The 18,818-nt window shown below is 45.0% G+C and overlaps 1 protein-coding gene across 5 annotated transcripts in view; it reads left to right on the forward strand.

Moving 5' to 3' along the window:
- The window catches only part of LOC106607985 (SAM and SH3 domain-containing protein 1), a 316,859-nt gene that overhangs the window by 160,024 nt on the left and 138,017 nt on the right, over positions 1 to 18,818 (forward strand). Inside the window, exon 1 of one of the 5 annotated variants that reach the window (XM_045720956.1) lies at positions 13,523 to 13,874. The exons of the other annotated variants lie outside the window; for them this stretch is intronic. The gene's annotated coding sequence lies outside the window, so the exon portion shown is untranslated. Of the gene's footprint in view, positions 1 to 13,522; positions 13,875 to 18,818 lie in introns of those variants that run through there. 5 annotated transcript variants of the gene reach the window in all.

The following is an 18,818-nucleotide window of genomic DNA, read 5'->3' on the forward strand; positions in this document are numbered from 1 at the left end:
ATAGAGTGAAAGAGCGTGAGAGAACGAGAGAGAGAGAGAGAGAGAGGTAAAGAGTTTGAATCTTCAGATTTTTGTTGAATGCAGCGTCAAAATAAGGTGCAAAAACATGTATTCCAGGACACCATCTATGGCGCCATTGAAATGCAGAGAATCTGTCTAACCCTAGAATAGAGGTATCTTTCTATTCTGCTTCATGGACAGGCAGGGCACCCAGTGGATTCTCTAGCAGCCTCCAGGAACATTGAACTAGGAGTTGAGGAAAGCACTTGATCTGTCTTCATGCTCTTTTAATTACACACATTTTTACATTTTAGTCATTTAGCAGATGCTCTTATCCAGAGCGACTTACAGTAGTGAATGTATACATTCCTTTTTTTTTTTGTGCTGGCCCCCCGTGGGAATCGAACCCACAACGCTGGCGTTGCACACACCATGCTCTACCAACTGAGCTACAGGGTTCCAATCCCCAGAGACCAACTGGTAATTCACACATGTCAGGAGTCAGGATCACAACCTTCGACTCGCCTGCCTAAAATCTAATAAAAAATCAAATCAAATCAAATTGTATTTATCACGTGCGCCGACTACAACTGTTGTACATCTTACCGTGGGGGAGGGAATTTGATTAATTGTTCAGCAGTCTTATGGCTTGGGGGTAGAAGCTGTTAAGGAGCCTTTTGGTCCTAGACTTGGCACTCCGGTACCGCTTGCCGTGTGGTAGCAGAGAGAACAGTCTATGACTTGGGTGACTTGAATCTTTGACAATTGTTTTGGTCCTTCCTCTGACACCGCCTGGTATAGAGTTCTTGGATGGCAGGAAGCTTGGCCCCAGTGATTTACTGGGCCATACGCACTACCCTCTGTAGCACCTTGCAGTCGGAGGCCGAGCGGTTGCCATACCAGGCAGTGATGCAACCAGTCAGGATGCTCTCGATGGTGCAGCTGTATAACTTTTTGAGGATCTAAGGACCCATGCCAAATCTTTTCAGTCTCCTGAGGGGGAATAGGCATTGTCTTGCCCTCTTTACGACTGTCTTGGTGTGTTTGGACCATGATAGTTTGTTGGGGTGATGTGGACACTAAGGAACTTGAAACTCTTGACCCTCTCTACTACAGCCCCATAAATGTTAATAGGGGCCTGTTCGGCCCTCCTTTTCCTGTAGAAATCACGATCAGCTCCTTTGTCTTGCTCACATTGAGGGAGAGGTTGTTGTCCTGGCACCTCCTCCCTATAGGCTGTCTCATCGTTGTCGATGATCACGCCTACCACTGCTGTGTCATCAGCAAACTTAATGTTGGTGTTGGAGTCGTGCTTGGCCACGCGGTCGTGGGTGAACAGGGAATACAGGAGGGGACTAAGCACGCACCCCTGAGGGGCCCCCGTATTGAGGATCAGTGTGGCAGATGTGTTGAATCCTGCACTTAACACATGGGGGCGGTCTGTCAGGAAGTTCAGGATCCAGTTGCAGAGGGAGGTGTTTAGTCCCAGGGTCCTTAGCTTAGTGATGAGCTAATATCACCCTACCCTACCTAAACAGCCCTGAGAGAGAAAGAGTTGGGTGGAAGACAGAGAGCAGACCAAAGAGAGCGAGAAAGTGAGACACCCGAAAAGGAGAGATGGAGACATCTCCCTTCTCTCAGGGCAGCGTAGGGTTAATGCAGGGAGTGCATGCCTACACACCGGAGGCCAGAGGCGGCTGGCATCATTCCACAGCAGCATTGCTCACTGAATTTAAATGAACCCAAAGTAGAGTCTGAGGAGAATCGCCAACTACCACGCAAGTGCGGGCCTGATCCCCCTTCATATGACTGTAACTCTAATGTGCATCTCATCGGTAGGGCTATGATATACTGCTAGTTTATCCTGGCCAGGCCACATTCTAAGGAAAAACTCCCAGCCCTACTGTTATGATGTTTATGTTACCAGCCTTGTGGTTTCCCCAGAAGAGTGAGGTCTGATAACATTACACAGTCCACCTCTCATGACAGGAATTGGTTCCAAAAGACTGCAGAGCTCTAGCCGCCAGCTGATTTAGATCATTGACCATATGCAGTGTGAACATACTGAATGATTAGTCTCGCTTGCCAGCTGAGCTTTGGGGTTTGGCCTTTACCTACTACAGCTGGACAATGTGCCAGGTATCAGAAAGAAACAAAGTGTTACAGCTTCAAAGTTCTCTCACAAGTGCAGTAGTTGAGTGTGTGGTTTTGACTGGGCCTGGTGCCTGGGGGTGATGTATCTGGGGGTGATGTATCTGCATGTGTCTGGGTCACAGTGGGCCTGTCAGTGCTGCTGACGCCATGCAGTCAGCCTCTCACTAATAGGATTTGGACATTGCCCAGTCATGCATGCACACACACACACACACACACACACACACACACACACACACACACACACACACACACACACACACACACACACACACACACACACACACACACACACACACACTCACGCAGGCACACTCACACAGGCACACTCACGCAGGCACACACATGCTCTGTTCTTGAGAAGGGAATGTTTCAACTGGTACAGTGACTGTTACAGTCCAGGGGAATCTCTCTCTCTCTTTCAAACTCACTCACTCCCTCCCTCTCTCTATCTATCTCTCCCTATCTCTTTCTCTCTCCATCTCCGTCTCTCTCCCTCTCTCCCTCTCTCCCCTTTCTCTCTTTCTCCCCTCCTCTCTCTCTGCCTCTCTCTCTCTCTCTCGCAACTTGGCATTTATTGTCATGAATCTTGCTCTGGAGGCAGAATTGTGCAATTTCTGCTAGATGGCCATGTGCAAAGTCAAAAATGGCAATTATGGTAAAAAAAATTCATGAAAACAAAGAAATCGCTTTTTGGTCTTAATTTAAGGTTAGGCATTAGGGTGAGCAGTGTGGTTAAGGTTAGGGTTAAAATCTGATTTTATTACTTTGTGGCTGTGCCAGTTAGTGACCACTCTGCAGAGTTACCTTTCTTTCTTTTTTTTCTCTCTCTCTCTCTCTCTCTCTCTCTCTCTCTCTCTCTCTCTCTCTCTCTCTCTCTCTCTCTTGCTCGGTCTCTCTATCTATCTCTCTTTCACCCTGTGTGGGGTATTTCTAGCAGAGAGGCTTGCTTCAGATGGGTATTTCATTGTAATCTCTTGGTTTAGTGTGAAATGATGTAACCTACAGGCAATGTCAAGGTGAACTAGTCTAAATGTGTGATTTCCCTCCCCAGTGCTTTGTGCTACTGTACTTCTCCCCACTAAATGAATAGAGCCTTGGAGGGTTCCAGCAGGGCTGGCCAGACGATCCCTGAGAAATGGAGCTGAGTCTGACAGAACAGAGGCAGTAATCACAGGCAGTCTTCCGCTCTGGGACCCTCTACTCTGGCCTGGGCAGACCCTGGAAACACTTTTCTTGCCCAAAACCTATGATTTGATATCTTCTACCACAAAGAAGGGCTCAGATGCACAGGGCACCACAGAACACAGCAGTAGGGCAGTAGAGGATGAGAGAGAAGCTATTTTCACAGAGTTAGGAAGTTGGAGACTGATTGTCTCATTTACACCTTACCACCTTACCACCTCTCCACCACTCTTATTCTCATGGCTTTCTCATGACAGGCCTTTCTCTCTGCTCTCTATCTTAAAACCCTGTTTTACACACTCATCACAGAGATAATCAGCTGCCACTATCTTTCACGGTTCAGAAGGCCAGAACTGAAATGGGAAAAATATTATTTGCCATTAATGCTTCTTGGTCTTGCAAAATACTTTAAAACTGGAGGAGAGGGTATCGCTTGTTGGGTTTAAAGCTCTGATAGAGGACAATGTCCGATAATCCCCTGTTTCTGTGACTGATCTAATGACATGTCACTCCAGCTCCTGTGACAGAGGACTGAGGTCTGGGAAGGGGAGGGTAATTGTATGTAAATCCTCACATTTGAATCCACATAGAAGGATCTTCCAATTGATGCCGACAGAGCAAGGTTTAGACCTATACAGATGTATAATCTTAATTTGAGACAATTTTCTACAGTGGGAAAATAATCCTGCAGCAACAGGAAATGTGAATTATTATGTGGATTATAATTAATGGACATTTTTGTAGGGGTTGGTACATTTTTCATTTGGGCAAATCAAATCTGAAATTTCGAAGCGGAAATTACAAACTTAAGAAGACTTTTTAAAACTGCTTTGCAGGAATATTCTCAGCAGCTAAAGAGTGATCAAATGAATATCCTACATCTGTACAGTGATGGGGTCAGATGCAGGCACTCAAACCCCAACAAACAACCTCATGTGTAAGCATAGTTGTCTCATTCTATGTCTGTGCAGACTATCATGATACTTTGTGTTTGTGTGTTTCTCAGGACATTTCTGTGGGTTTAAATTGGGAGGATCCTGCGTGTCTGGGCCAGGCATGGTAGACTAGAGCCCTGTCCAGACTGACACACAACAGCGTGTTGTAATGACTTTTCCTCTCTTTACGATAGCCTGCCGGACTGAACCTCAACAGTGATGTTCTCTCACACCATGTTTGTATAGGCAGCCATGATAGGAGGAGGATGAGGAGGAGCTACTTGCAGTAGTACTGGGGAGCTGATGTTGACCATGTATTGTAGAACCATAACATGAACATGGTTCCTCTATTGGAGCTCATTGAAGCCACAGAAAACTTCCTCATCTGATCAGAAAACGAATGCTTTAGGCTTATCCTTTCTCCTTTTCTAATGACTGTAGTATTACATTAATTGGGCAAAAATGCTCTTTCATTTCCCATGTGCCTTTGCTTTTAGGGAGTTTCTCTGTGTGGTTTTGAAGTACGGTATCTGACTATGTGAACTATATCCAAATGACGAACCCTGTTGGCATTTAAATATATACTGTGCATCTTTAGGTTGCTCTGTGGTCTGGTGTGGTTGTCTGTTTTTCTCTGTGGTGTGTGTTCTCCCCATTACAATGATCCAATACTCCCAGGCACAGGCAGCAGTCCTATAGGACTGTGTGTTGGAGACCAGCGCTCTGCTGCCATCTAGTGTTGGCCAGCATCTGCCCTGATGTTAGGACTGGGATAACCTCACCTGTGAGTGTGTGTGTGTGTGTGTGTGTGTGTGTGTGTGTGTGTGTGTGTGTGTGTGTGTGTGTGTGTGTGTGTGTGTGTGTGTGTAGGGTAGCTCATTACTGAGAGTCTATATTAGTGAAGGAGGTCAGTCAGAGTCAATGAGCATGCTCTAATTCTTCTCCAATTCCATTGTGCTCTGCCACTTGTCAGACATTTGCATATAAATTGCTTTAGATATGATGTTCATGGTAACGGTTTAACGACTACTTGTTTATAATTTATGAACACTTTGGACATTTTTAGGCACAGTAAAGCATTATAGATACAATTTGATACTCTGAAGAATGTGTATGTGTCTACAGTCATGGCCAAAAGTTTTGAGAATGACACAAATATTAATTTTCACAAAGTCTGCTGCCTCAGTTTGTATGATGGCAATTTGCATATACTCCAGAATGTTATGAAGAGTGATCAGATGAATTGCAATTAATTGCAAAGTCCCTCTTTGCCATGCAAATGAACTGAATCCCCCAAAAACATTTCCACTGCATTTCAGCCCTGCCACAAAAGGACCAGCTGACATGCTTATTGAGTTCGAATAACAGACTGGAAGCTTCAAAAGGAGGCTGGTGCTTGGAATCATTGTTCTTCCTCTGTCCATCATGGTTACCTGCAAGGAAACACGTGCCGTCATCATTGCTTTGCTCAAAAAGGGCTTCACAGGCAAGGATATTGCTGCCAGTAAGATTGCACCTAAATCAACCATTTATCGGATCATCAAGAACTTCAAGTAGAGCGGTTCAATTGTTGTGAAGAAGGCTTCAGGACTCCCAAGAAAGTCCAGCAAGCGCCAGGACCGTCTCTTAAAGTTGATTCAGCTGCGGGATTGGGTCACCATCAGTACAGAGCTTGCTCAGGAATGGCAGCAGGCAGGTGTGACTGCATCTGCACGTACAGTGAGGGAAAGACTTTTGGAGGATGGCCTGGTGTCAAGAAGAGCAGCAAAGAAGCCACTTCTCTCCAGGAAAAACATCAGGGACAGACTGATATTCTGCAAAAGGTACAGGGATTGGACTGATGAGGACTGGGGTAAAGTCATTTTCTCTGATGAATCCCCTTTCCGATTGTTTGGGGCATCCGGAAAAAAGCTTGTCCGGAGAAGACAAGGTGAGCGCTACCATCAGTGCTGTGTCATGCCAACAGTAAAGCATCCTGAGACCATTCATGTGTGGGGTTGCTTCTCAGCTCACTCACAATTTCACCTAAGAACACAGCCATGAATAAGGAATAGTACCAACACATCCTCCGAGAGCAACTTCTCCCAACCATCCAGGAACAGTTAGGTGATGAACAATGACTTTCCAGCATGATGGAGCACCTTGTCGTAAGGCAAAAGTGATAACTAAGTGGCTCGAGGAACAAAACATCGATATTTTGGGTCCATGGCCAGGAAACTCCCCAGACCTTAATCCCATTGAGAACTTGTGGTCAATCCTCAAGAGGCGGGTGGACAAACAAAAACCCACAAATTCTGACAAACTCCAAGCATTGATTATGCAAGAATGGGCTGCCGTCAGTTAGGATGTGGCCCAGAAATTAATTGACAGCATGCCAGGGCGGATTGCAAAGGTCTTGAAAAAGAAGGGTCGACACTGCAAATATTGACTCTTTGCATCAACTTCATGTAATTGTCAATAAAAGCCTTTGACACTTATGAAATGCTTGTAATTATACTTTAGTATTCCATAGTAACATCTGACAAAAATATCTAAAGACACTGAGGCAGCAGACTTTGTGAAAATGTATATTTGTGTTGTTCTCAAAACTTTTGGCCACGACTGTGTGTGTGTGTGTGTGTGTGTGTGTGTGTGTGTGTGTGTGTGTGTGTGTGTGTGTGTGTGTGTGTGTGTGTGTGTGTGTGTGTGTGTGTGTGTGTGTGTGTGTGTGTGTGTGTGTTTGTGTATGTGTTTGAGTATATGTTCGTGTATGTGTTCGTGTACAGTGAGGTAAAAAAGTATTTGATCCCCTGCTGATTTTGTACATTTGCCCACTGACAAAGAAATGATCAGTCTATAATTTTAATGGTCGGTTTATTTGAACAGTGAGAGACAGAATAACAACAAAAAAATCCAGAAAAACGCATGTCAAAAATGTTATAAAAGGATTTGCATTTTAATGAGGGAAATAAGAATTTGACCCCTCTGCAAAACATGACTTAGTACTTGGTGGCAAAACCCTTGTTGGCAATCACAGAGGTCAAACGTTTCTTGTAGTTGGCCACCAGGTTTGCACACATCTCAAGAGGGATTTTGTCCCACTCCTCTTTGCTGATCTTCTCCAAGTCATTAAGGTTTCAAGGCTGACGTTTGGCAACTCAAACCTTCAGCTCCCCCCACAGATTTCTATGGGATTAAGGTCTGGAGACTGGCTAGGCCACTCCAGGACCTTAATGTGCTTCTTCTTGAGCGACTCCTTTGTTGCCTTGGCCGTGTGTTTTGGGTCATTGTCATGCTGGAATACCGATCCACAACCCATTTTCAATGCCCTGGCTGAGGGAAGGAGGTTCTCACCCAAGATTTGACGGTACATGGCCCCGTCTATCGTCCCTTTGATGCGGTGAAGTTGTCCGTCCCCTTAGCAGAAAAACACCCCCAAAGCATAATGTTTCCACCTCCATGTTTGACAGTGGGGATGATGTTCTTGGGGTCATAGGCAGCATTCCTCCTCCTCCAAGTTGAGGTGATGCCAAAGAGCTCCATTTTGGTCTAATCTGACCACAACACTTTCACCCAGTTACATTTACATTTACATTTTAGTCATTTAGCAGATGCTCTTATCCAGAGCGACTTACAGTAGTGAATGCATACATTTCATACATTTTTTTCTCCGTACTGGTCCCCCGTGGGAATCGAACCCACAACCCTGGCATTGCAGTTGTCCTCTGAATCATTCAGATGTTCATTGGCAAACTTCAGACGGGCATGTATATGTGCTTTCTTGAGCAGGGGGACCTTGCGGGCGCTGCAGGATTTCAGTCCTTTACGGCGTAGTGTGTTACCAATTGTTTTCTTGGTGACTATGGTCCCAGCTGCCTTGATATCATTGACAAGATCCTCCCATGTAGTTCTGGGCTGATTCCTCACCGTTCTCACGATCATTGCAACTCCACGAGGTGAGATCTTACATGGAGCCTCAGGCCGAGGGAGATTGACAGTTATTTTGTGTTTCTTTCATTTGCGAATAATCGCACCAACTTTTGTCACCTTCTCACCAAGCTGCTTGGCGATGGTCTTGTAGCCCATTCCAGCCTTGTGTAGGTCTACAATCTTGTCCCTGACATCCTTGGAGAGCTCTTTGGTCTTAGCCATGGTGGAGAGTTTGGAATCTGATTGATTGCTTCTGTGGACAGGTGTCTTTTTTACAGGTAACACGCTGCGGTTAGGAGCACTCCCTTTAAGAGTGTGCTCCTAATCTCAGCTCGTTACCTGTATAAAAGACACCTGGGAGCCAGAAATCTTTCTGATTGAGAGGGGGTCAAATACTTATTTCCCTCATTAAAATGCAAATCAATTTATAACATTTTTGACATGCGTTTTTCTGGATGTTTTTGTTGTTATTCTGTCTCTCACATTTCAAATAAACCTACCATTAAAATTATAGACTGATCATTTCTTTGTCAGTGGGCAAACGTACAAAATCAGCAGGGGATCAAATATTTTTCCCTCACTGTATGTGTATGTATCATTGTGTGTTTCTGTTTTCTCTTCCACTAACCCTTACCCTTCCATCCCTCCCTTCCTCAAATGAAAACACTGTATCTCTCTCGCTCTCTCTTTCTCTCTCTCTCCATCCCTACATCCTCTCCCCCTCTCTTTATTTCTCTCTCGCGCTCTCTCTCTCTGCTCATTTTCCAGTCCTAGTTAACAGATGGTGGTGGGTAGCCCTGTCTCTGTCTCACCATGTGTGTGTGTGTGTGTGTGTGTGTGTGTGTGTGTGTGTGTGTGTGTGTGTGTGTGTGTGTGTGTGTGTGTGTGTGTGTGTGTGTGTGTGTGTGGTAGTCAGCCTCCGTGGTAATGATCAGTATTCAGTACCAGTCTCTGGTAACTGGCCAGTCTGGACAGCATGTTGGCCCCATAGACTCTGGAGAGATCTCTACTCTAGCAACTAGCAACCACTGCCTGTCTACCTGTCTACCTGTCTACCTGTCTACCTCAGTGCCTCACTGCCTACATGCCTGTCTACCTGTCTGCTTCAGTGACTCACTGCCTACATGCCTGTCTACCTGTCTACCTCAGTGCCTCACTGCCTATATGCCTGTCTGTCTGTCTGTCTGCCTGCCTGCCTGCCTGGCTGCCTGCCTGTGTGCTAGCTGGACGTGCAGCCTCCTTATGTGAAGTATCTCATCACTCAATGAGGGTAATCAAACACTCAAACACACACACACACACACACACACACACACACACACACACACACACACACACACACACACACACACACACACACACAGAGACACTCTCTCCTTTGTCTGTCGCTGTTTCTCCATAGATGGGTAGAGAGAGATTAGTCGATGAATGTTGTACTTGTGTTGTTCAGTTTTAATTTGTCTGCCCTGGCTGATCGTTAGCCTCTGGAGGATTGTATGGTGCTCTGTGCTAAAAATAACCAAGTGCCCTATTTCCAATCTGTTGAATGACTGAGTGGAGTACCTGATGGGTTTGTGACATTAGTGTTTATAGCAGCTTCTGGTCAAATCCGACCTAAAGTCCTACTATTAAGGAAGAGAGAGAGTGTGATGATGGAGGATTAAGAATTTTTTTGAGGTTTAAATACTTGTAATAACAGGTCCATAATTTGATTTAGAGAATCCTATTTCTTCATAGATGACATAGTCTTATCTTTATGCAGAAGTGTGTTGCCTGGCAGGGAAAGTGTGTGTGTCACAATTTGGCACCAAAATGAAAGCTGATTTGGTTTTTAATTAGGCTAGTGGCTCTCAATTCCCCATATGAGGTCAGAGTCACACACACACACACACACACACACACACACACACACACACACACACACACACACACACACACACACACACACACACACACACACACACACACACACAGACACAGACACATACACAAACACACTCTCTCTTTCTCTCGCACACACACGCATACACACACAGAGTGAGAGAGAGAGACAGAATCATGCTTAAGAAATATATTTCCTGTATCTCCCAGAGTTCTAGTAATGTGGTGCTCATTTAAAAGCAATAGGGTTTGAACAGCTTGGCACTAAATTCTCTACGTGCATTAGTGGTAGTAGTGTTATACTCTACACGAATGGTCATTTCAGTGTTTTACTCTTCTGTTCACTCAGTTCTTAATCCATGTCTGTGACCTCTGACCTATTCAAGCAAGCAGACCAAGTCAAGCAAGAGTAGTTATCTGGTATTTATCTCTGTTGATCCTTTGAAGTGTCAGGCCAACATTTTAAACTTTTACAAGAGAAGCTGGATATAATTAAAGGTTTTATATGTCTGTCTGTGTGGGGGCCATCTTAGTCCAGACTGTGTATTATTATTAAGGTCCTATCAGTGTGTTTGACCTCAAGTTCATCAGAATTGTTATCCTGTTTCTGGATTAGAGTCTGGATACACAGGCTATCATTATTTCTGATAGAGGTTTGTGTGAATCTAAAGACCACTACTGTCATGATTACTCCTGCTTCATGTGAGGGTAGGTTGGGAGCGGTTGGGAGGAGGTTTTGGGGGTAGTTGTGTGAGTGTATCAGAAATAGCCTCATAAGGTTATTAATCAAATAGACCAAAGTTCTGACTGGACCTAAATCTGCTTTACATACACACAGGGTATGCTGTTTTCCAACCACTTAATCCAAATATGTTACCCACAGTAGTGTGTGTGTGTGTGTGTGTGTGTGTGTGTGTGTGTGTGTGTGTGTGTGTGTGTGTGTGTGTGTGTGTGTGTGTGTGTGTGTGTGTGTGTGTGTGTGTGTGTGTGTTTCTTTTTTAAATGTTTGCCGTTAGAGCTACTTCCAGCATACTGACCGTTTGTAAATGTTGTGACAGCAGGTCTAAACAGGATGCAGCAGCAGAGTTGTGGTGTGTGTCTATGTAGAGTTGTGGTGTGTGTCTATGTAGAGTTGTGGTGTGTGTCTATGTAGAGTTGTGGTGTGTGTCTATGTAGAGGGGTCTATGTAGAGTTGTGGTGTGTGTCTATGTAGAGTTGTGGTGTGTGTCTATGTAGAGGTGGGGTGTGTGTCTATGTAGAGTTGTGGTGTGTGTCTATGTAGAGTTGTGGTGTGTGTCTATGTAGGTGTGTTTGTTTGAGAGGGTGTGTGTCTATGTAGATTGGGTGCATGTAGAGTTGTGGTGTGTGTCTATGTAGAGGTGGGGAGTGTGTCTATGTGTGGACAGGTTTGTCCCTGCTACAGCTGTGTAAGGCTGCTCTCCACTGTTCCTATAAACTGTAGGTTTTGAACAGGATTGAACAGCAACAGAAACAGTAGGTTTAACACAAACCCAGTGACTGGATGTGATTGAGTATGGCCCTCTGTCTCCTGTGGTTCTAGTCTCCACAACTGTCCTATGTGACGTCACTGCTGTGGTTCTAGTCTCCACAACTGTCTTATATGACTTTACTGCTGTGGTTCTAGTCTTCACAACTGTCTTATATGACGTCACTGCTGTATTTCAGAACTCCATGACTCCCATATGACGTCACTGCTGTGGTTCTAGTCTCCACAACTGTCCCATGATGTGACCTCAGTGCTGTAGTTCTAAACTCCATGGCTGTCCCATGTGACCTCCCTGCTGTAGTTCTAGTCTCTATAATCATCCCATGTGACCTCCCTGCTGTAGTGGATTGTGGGTGCTTAGGACTGTCAGTGAGTCTGCGTGATGCTGTAAGCCCCTTACCTCCCAGGGGGTTCATAACAAGAACAGGGGGGACTTCCTGGTCCTGTTTTAACTCATTGTCTGTCCTCCCTTGCCCTCTGTCTCCTTCCCTCTCTTTTTCTCGTTCCCCCTCTCCCACGGCCCCAAGGGGTCATCAGGCCCTCTATCGTTCCAAAACGGGATGATGTTTTTTCTTATTTTTCTTCTTCTCCCAATTGAACAAATCTTAACCTCACTGAGTGACTCATTCAAACCTTAACCTCACTGAGTGACTCATTCAAATCTTAACCTCACTGAGTGACTCATTCAAACCTTAACCTCACTGAGTGACTCATTCAAACCTTAACCTCACTGAGTGACTCATTCAAATCTTAACCTCACTGAGTGACTCATTCAAATCTTTCCCTCACTGAGTGACTCATTCAAACCTTAACCTCACTGAGTGACTCATTCAAATCTTTCCCTCACTGAGTGACTCATTCAAACCTTAACCTCACTGAGTGACTCATTCAAATCTTTCCCTCACTGAGTGACTCATTCAAACCTTAACCTCACTGAGTGACTCATTCAAATCTTAACCTCACTGAGTGACTCATTCAAATCTTACCCTCACTGAGTGACTCATTCAAACCTTAACCTCACTGAGTGACTCATTCAAACCTTAACCTCACTGAGTGACTCATTCAAACCTTAACCTCACTGAGTGACTCATTCAAATCTTAACCTCACCGAGTGACTCATTCAAACCTTAACCTCACTGAGTGACTCATTCAAACCTTAACCTCACTGAGTGACTCATTCAAACCTTAACCTCACTGAGTGACTCATTCAAACCTTAACCTCACTGAGTGACTCATTCAAATCTTAACCTCACTGAGTGACTCATTCAAACCTTAACCTCACTGAGTGACTCATTCAAACCTTAACCTCACCGAGTGACTCATTCAAACCTTAACCTCACTGAGTGACTCATTCAAACCTTAACCTCAATGAGTGACTCATTTAAATTATTGTTGCTTTTAGCTGTATCCGGGCTATTTAAAAATGAACGCCTTATTAAAAATGAACACCAAAGGAGAGAGGGAGTAAGAGAGAGAGAGGGAGAAGGAGAGGGAGAAAATGAGCGAGAGAGAGAGGGAACGAAAGAGAGAGAGAGTTGGATAGTTGGAAGCAAGAACTTGAAGAGCCCTGTAATTTGGTTGTGATTCCATGACAGACAAATGACTCAATATGATTTTGTGGCAGGCAACCCCTGTCAGTTCCTAGCACACAGCAGCCAGCTGGGCTGTGGGAGGAGCTGGCCCTGGATCAGTTTTTAGTTTTTAGGTGGGGCCCTCTCTTTCTGTGTTACAACAGGAAAACTCTAGTCACACTTACTGGACCGGACCTCGAAGAGAGGAGAGGAGACGAGAGGTGACGTCCCACTGTGGTCATTAAGCTGTGAGTGAAAGAGGGAGAGAGAGAGAGAGAGAGAGAGAGAAGAGAACCACATTTGAAAGAGAGAGAGAGAGAGAGAGAGAGAGAGAGAGAGAGAGAGAGAGAGAGAGAGAGAGAGAGAGAGAGAGAAGAGGGAGAGAAGATAGAGCTCCACAGAGAGGAAAAGATAGACAGACAGTGGGGGTAAAGATACAGAGAAAGGGAGAGAGTGGCTGAGTTAAAGGAAGAATTAGCCTAGCCTAGCATGTAGCTAGCCCCCTCCCTCCCCTGGAGCAGATCAGATCTGTGCTTCATGACTGGACCTCTGTTACTCTGCTGCTCTGCTTCTCCACCAAGCCATGCATTGTTCTCTAGTCTACTGTACTCTACTTGTTCCTGACACTCTGAGAGAGGTACACACAGTTAGCAGGACAGTTACAGATCATTTCCTCTGAAACACTTGGACAGTTCGTGGCTCTGTTAGACTGTCTGCGGCTCTATTATAGTGGTGAGTACTTGTATCCTGTTTTGGTCTTTCTTTCATTTCATTTCAGGGGAAATCGTATCTCTTCTTTCATATATTTGTATTGTCAAAGATTTAAATGCTTTGGATGGAGAAATAATATAATTTAAGAGTTGTGAACAAAGTGAAAGAGAACTCACCAGGGGAGTTAATTTACTATGAGGTCTTGTGTTGTCACATTGAGACATATGGAGACATTTTAGCTTCAGACATACATAAGGAGTTTCATGGTGAGTGTAACTGAGTTGGAATGAGATTATTGTTGGCTGAGCTGGTATTTTAACTGAAACTTTGTGAAGCATGCCAGCCCTCCTCTGCTTTCTGATTGACTGACTGATGCTGCTGAGTCACCATGCTAGCTGATTCTCACTGCACTGCTCTGTGTGTGTGTGTGTGTGTGTGTGTGTCTGTGTGTGTGTGTGTGTGTGTGTGTGTGTGTGTGTGTGTGTGTGTGTGTGTGTGTGTGTGTGTGTGTGTGTGTGTGTGTGTGTGTGTGTGTGTGTGTGTGTGTGTGTGTGTGTGTATGTTTGCGTGTGCGTGTGTGTGTCTCCTGGTCCCTGCCAGCCTTCCTGCGTGTGTGTGTGTGCGTCTATACGTGTGTGTGTGTGTGTGTGTGTGCGTCTATACGTGTGTGTGTGTGTCTGCCTCCATTAGCCATAATTAGCCCTTTACTCCTTCGTTCTCCAGTACATGACAGGGTGAGTGGTTCCTCACATGTCTTCTCTGGAGCCAGACAGACAGATAGAGAGAGAGGGATGAAGAGAGAGAGGGATGGATGAAGGGATCAGGATCCATTACTATTTATCATCAGCCTCTGAAGCCTCTATTGATTTCCTTTTCCATTGAGTGAGAACAAAGCCTTGCTCCCAGCAAAGGCCCAAATAAAGAATCGTGCTACATATCAGCACTGAATCTGAGCCTCACGGCTGTTTATTGATCTCCTCTTCTCCCGGACAAGCACAAACACACACACACACACACACACAACAGAGAAACACACACTCACACAACACCACCACACTGACACAAATGCACACACACACACAGAGTGAGAAACACACACACACACAACACCACCACACTGACACAAATGCACACACACACACACACACAGAGTGAGAAACATACACACACACACAACATAGAAACACACTCAAATAAGCATACACACACATAGACACGGTCTGTCCTTGTTCACTAGAGGAGTGCCATTGTTCAGTGTGTGTGTGACTGTGTGTTTGGAGGTGAGGGGCTATGACAAATAGCTGTTTTGCTGAGGGAGTGTGGAGCTCTATATTCTCTCTCCTTCTCTTTCTCTCTCCCTTCCTCCCTCTCTCTCTTTCTCTCTCTCTCTCTTTCTCTCTCTCCCTCTGTTTATCTTCCTGTCCGGACCTCTGGAGCCGGCATCTGGAGCCGCGGTCAGCTGACAAGAAACAAGGGAACGGCGGGAGGGAGGGGAAAGAGGGGAAGGAGCGATACAGGAGGGAAGGAGGTATGGAGCCAAAAACCTCCCAAGGTAGCTCCCCGAGCAGGCCTCCTTATTGTATTGTACAGTCCCAGTCCCAGACCCAGACCCAGTCCCAGACCCAGACCCAGTCCCAGACCCAGACCCAGTGTGTAATGTTCTGTATGAAGGATATCTGAATCCATAGACAAAGAAATAGACAGAGACATAGACAGAAATAGAGCTGAACAAACAGGCTTGATTTGAGCTCTTTAGCTGGGAGTTCTCATCGAGGGGAGGCAGGGGAAGCTCACAGGAACAACTGACAGGCTAAATCAGCTACCTACAGGCAGAGAGGGGAGGTAGATTGTTGGCACCGGGATGGAGCTGCCCATGGCCCGAGGGGGGTCTGGAGGTAGATTGTAGTGAGTTGGCACAGTGATATGAAGGAAGGGTTCCTCTGTTCTGTTCTGGTCTTCTCTGCCTGGGAGGTAATTAATGGAGTTTCAGCCGTCAAAGCCCTCTCTCTCTTTCTCTCTCTCTTGCTCTCTCTTTCTCTCTCTCTTTCACTCTCTCGCTGTAGTAGCTCTCTGCCAGTCAGACAGACTGTCTTTCTCCCTAGACTCTCTCTCCCTCCCCCTCTCTTTCTCTCTGTTTCTCTCCTCTTTATTCTCTACTTTTTCTGTAGTAGTCTGTCAAAGCGTTGCTATAGAGATAGACCTCTGAGCCCAATTCTCATGAGACACATCAGGTTGTTTAGACTAGAGAACACTTCTCTCTCGGGGCTGGTGGACATTTGGGATTTGTTGACTTGTTTAAAGTAGACTTTGTTGTGGATGAAACAAATGGAGACTCATGGCCTGCCTGTCTGCCTGTCAGTCAGTGTGTTGTGGATGTGTCTACCTAATAGATGTGGACAGGCCAGACGTGAGCTCTGCAGAGGATCCGGTTAGCATTAGCCTTACAGAGCCAACACTTCCCTGTCTCTACAGTGTGCCCTGCAATGGCTGATCCTAACCCTGTGAGCCTTTTTGTTCTGCCTATCCCCTCAGTCATTCAGTCAAACCATCAGCAGAGCAGCTACACACACACACACACACACACGACACACACACACGGATGCACACACACACACACACACGCACACACACATTCACGTGTCAATCCCTTAGTGTTGTGCGGTATGCACAGTGATGGGATTTCAAACAGAATGTAATCCGTTAATAAAATGATAGAGATTCCAGTGTATTCAAAGCTTCAGCTCCCTATTACTGTGCCAACAGCAGAAAGCCCTGTGCTTTGTGCCAACAGCCCAGCTCTGTATAACTAACTATCCACTGGTCTGTGCCAGGCCAGGGCACAGCTCCACCGCCCCACACTACCAACCAGTGAAGGATGGATGACATCATCAGCAGTCACGTTTGGCATGTCCTTCCTGGACACCCAGATTTACAGAGGAAGTGAGGAAGCCTTTGTAACATCTGCTGCAGCCTTTCTGCTCCGTCACACCACTGATCATGTGACTGTATATAATCCCCCAGTCTTGTCTGTGGAGGAAGAGAAGAGAGAGACGGTGAACACCATCCCTCATTACATTAATAACAACACTGAGGTTGTTTGACAGTCTTTTCTCAACTCCATATGTACATGTGTTACTGCTTCTTTCTGGTGGGCCTCTTGTTACATTCTACATTTAAGTCATTCAGCAGATTCTTTTATCCAGAGCGACTTACAGGAGCAATCAGGGTTAAGTGCCTTGCTCAAGGGCACATCAAGAGATTTTTCACCTAGTTGGCTCTGGGATTCGAACCAGCGACCTTCCAGTTACTGGCCAAACGCTCTTAACTTAACCACTAGGCTACCTATCTGTTCAGGCCTGTGTGTGTGTGTGCATGTGCGTGCGTGCGTGCGTGCAGTACATTGAGTATACAAGACATTAAAAACACCTTTTCTTACCACCCAAAAGTGGTAAAGCTGCCAGCTCTTAGCAAACTGTTGGAAAAAATTGTGCTATTTCTCTGTAAACAAATTGACAACAGACTTTCAGCATGCTTATAGAGAAGGGCACTCAACACTGACACAAATGACTGATGATTGGTTGTAAGAAATTGATAATAAGAAGATTGTGGGAGCTGTACTGTCAGATTTCAGTGCAGCTTCGATATTATTGACCATAACATGTTGCTGAGAAAACTTCTGCCATTATCGTGGATTCAGCGCTATCTATCTACTAGAACTCAGAGGGTTTTCTTTAAGCGAAGCCTCTCTAATGTCAAACATGTAGGGTGTTTTGTGCCGCAGGGTAACTCTCTAGGCCCTCCACGCTTTTCTATTTTTACCAATGACCTGCTTAAACAAAGACTGTGTGTCCATGTCTGCAGATGATTCAACCATATACACTACCATTCAAAAGTTTAGGGTCACTTAGAAATGTCCTTGTTTTTGAAAGAAAAGCACCTTTTTGGTGCATTAAAATAACATCAAATTGATGAGAAATACAGTGTAGACATTGTTAATGTTGTAAATGACTATTGTAGCTGGAAACTGCTGATTTGTTATGGAATATCTACATAGGTGTACAGAGGCCCATTATCAGCAACCATCACTCCTGTGTTCCAATGGCACGTTGTGTTAGCTAATCCAAGTGTATCATTTTAAATGGCTAATTGATCATTAGAAAACCCTTTTGCAATTATGTTAGCACAGCTGAAAATTGTTGTCCTGATTAAAAAAGCAATAAAACTGGCCTTCTTTAGACTAGTTGAGTATCAGCATTTGTGGGTTCGATTACAGGCTCATAATGGCCAGAAACAAATAACTTTCTTCTGAAACTCATCAGTCTATTCTTGTTCTGAGAAATGATGCTATTCCATGTGAGAAATTGCCAAGAAACTGAAGATCTTGTACAACGCTGTGTACTACTCCCTTCACAAAACAAAGCAAACGGACTCTAACCAGAATAGAAAGAGGAGTGGGAGGCCCCGGTGCACAACTGAGCAAGAGAACAAGTATATTAGAGTGTCTAGTTGGAGAAACAGACGCCTCACAAGTCCTCAACTGGCAGCTTCATTAAATAGTACCCGCAAAACACCAGTCTCAACGTCAACAGTGAAGAGGCGACTCCGGGATGCTGGCCTTCTAGGGATGCTGGCTCTGACGCACACACTTACCCCACCAGACATGCCACTAGGGGTCTTTTCACAGTCCCGAAAGCCAGAACAAATTCAAGAAAGCGTACATTATTATATAGAGCCATTATTGCATGGCACTTCCTTCCATCTCATATTTCTCAAATGAACAACAGGCATGGTTTAAAAAAACAGATAAAGCAACATCTCACAGCATAACACCTCTCCTCTATTTGACCTAGATAGTTTGTGTGTATGTATTGATATGTAGGCTACGTGTGCCGTTTTTTTCATTTACAGTTGAAGTCGGAAGTTTCCATATACCTTAGCCAAGTACATTTAAACTCAGTTTTTCAC

This window comes from Salmo salar, chromosome ssa06 (genome assembly GCF_905237065.1).
Source record: "Salmo salar chromosome ssa06, Ssal_v3.1, whole genome shotgun sequence".
Lineage (NCBI taxonomy): Eukaryota > Metazoa > Chordata > Actinopteri > Salmoniformes > Salmonidae > Salmo > Salmo salar.